This window comes from Marmota monax, unplaced genomic scaffold (genome assembly GCF_021218885.2).
Source record: "Marmota monax isolate L192 unplaced genomic scaffold, Marmota_monax_Labrador192_F-V1.1 WCK01_AAM20220418_F8-fsc00003, whole genome shotgun sequence".
In the NCBI taxonomy this organism is placed as follows: Eukaryota; Metazoa; Chordata; class Mammalia; order Rodentia; family Sciuridae; genus Marmota; species Marmota monax.
The window spans coordinates 32,228,855-32,230,959 of record NW_026694084.1 but is presented as its reverse complement, the minus strand read 5'-3'; the positions used below and the strand labels follow the sequence as shown (position 1 = coordinate 32,230,959).

Here is a 2,105-nt window from a genome sequence, read left to right as displayed (position 1 = left end):
TGGGGATGTAGCTCAGTTGGTAGAGTGCTTGCCTTGCATGCACAAGGCCCTGGGTTCAATCCCCAGCACCACAAAAAAAAAAAAAAAGTAGAAATAGTCTTTAGGGCTGGGATTGTGGCTCAGCTGTAGAATGCTCACTTAGCACGTGGGAGGCCCTGGGTTCAATCCTCAGCACCACATAAAAATAATTAAATAAAATAAATTGTCCAACTACAACTAAAATATAAATTTAAAAAAAAAACTGCAGGAGTGGTATTTCATGTGTTGGCTTGCCATTTTAGAGAGCAGGCAACTCCGGCTGTAACTTTAGCACACTTTCCCCCCTCCCTTTATTTTATCTCCTCTATTTGTTGTGTTATTGTCCTTCAACTTCTATTCTGCATCCCATAACTGTAATTCCCTCAGTTGTTGTTATTGGGTCTATAATTAAATAATTTCAAGCTCAGTACCAGTCCCTCTCTTCTCTTTATCTGCTTCCTCTTCTAAAAACTCTATCCATTCCTTTATCAACATGATTGAACTCCTTATATGTGCCAGGCTTTGTGCTAGTCCTCAGGACTCTGTGCACCATAAGACAAGCAAGGTCCCTGCTCCTGGGAGACTGCATTCTAGTGAGAAGCAACAGACTTGTAAGTGAATAGGCAAGACCATTTCCACAGTGATCAATGCTAGTGAGACAGTAAATTCAGGGGAAGAACTAGAGAAGGATGAGGCAGAAGCCATCAGATTCTAGATAATCTGACCCAGAAAAGGAGACTAGAGAGAGAGTTCCAGGAAGAAGGAACAGCAAGAGCAAAGGCCTGGGAGGCCCAGCAGAACAAGGTCATCAGTCATTCAACAAAGGCTCATTGATCAGACAGGCCAACAGTCACAATCATCATTTTCTCTTGGGTCAGGAACCACAGTTTTGAGCTATCCATTGTATTTCCAGCATCAGCTCCCACACATACAGAGCCCACGAGTGAGCGAGTGAGTGAGTGAATCAGTCAATCAGTGGGCATCCTGGATCTCATGAGAGCAGGAGGAGAGGGCTAGTGTCCTGAGTGGTAGGGACACAGACAAGCACTTGGCAAAGGCTGAAAAGGCTCCCCAGGAGAGGTAGGATCTGAACTGAAACTTGGAAAATTAGGTTGGAATTTACTAGTTTGCCAGAAGGAGTGGGAACAGCTGACCAAAGGCGATAGTATGTGTCCATGTGGAGCTTGACAGCTAGGGATGATGGGAACACAAAATCACTATTGGGAAAGGTTACACAGCACAGAGGAGGTCAAGCGAGACTCCTGAGAGGCCTTGAATTCCATGCTCTTGGCCCCTTTATCCCGAAGAAAGGAGGCAGCCACAGAAGACCTATGAACAGGCTGAGATGGAGTTGTCCTGCTCCTTAGAAAGAGCACACTGGTTGTCACAGGGAGTGGATTTCAATAGGACCGGACAGGAAGCTAAGTCCAGTCAGGAGGTGGCCATAGCCTAGAGTAGGGCTCACCTGGGTGAGGCAGAGAAGGGTTGGACACAAAGAACATTCAGGAGAACAGACCCACTAGGTAAACCCACCAGAGGAAGAGAGGGACGGATCAAGGCTGATGGCCGGGTTTCAGGTTTAAGCAACTGCGGATCGGGGATACTGGTCATGTGGATGGGAAACAGAAGGAGAAAGTGCTGACATAGGCAGGGTCTAGGATGTCCTTGATGGTGGACTAGTTGAGGTTAAGGAGCTAGCAGGCTATAGGTATCCTGTCTCATGGAAGGAGTCCCAGTTGAAGACAGAAAAATTTAGCAGCCATCAACCTATAAAATCCTGGTAGATGCACCCGGCAATCATGAGCATACCCAGGCAGGGAGCATACCTGCAGAGGGACAAGGACCAAACCCCGAGGAATGAACATTTACCCAGCAGAAAGGGGAAGGCATTGCCTGTATTCCAATGTCTGCTTGACATCTATGAAGTTTATCCTGTCCTTTCTGGCTGACCTCACATGCCCTAGGAGTCGTCATGACAGATCCCACCTCCTCCCAATGTCTATCCCGTGACCAGGTCCATGATTCACCCACCCATTTTCTTTCTGCTCACAGGCATTACTTGACATAAACTTCCATCTCTTCCCTCT

The 2,105-nt window shown here is 46.9% G+C and overlaps 1 non-coding gene across 1 annotated transcript; it reads left to right on the top strand.

Moving 5' to 3' along the window:
* On the top strand, nucleotides 1–74 carry Trnaa-ugc (transfer RNA alanine (anticodon UGC)). The gene has a single exon. It is a non-coding gene; the product is annotated as a tRNA-Ala (tRNA).
* The last annotated feature ends 2,031 nt before the right edge of the window (nucleotides 75–2,105 follow it).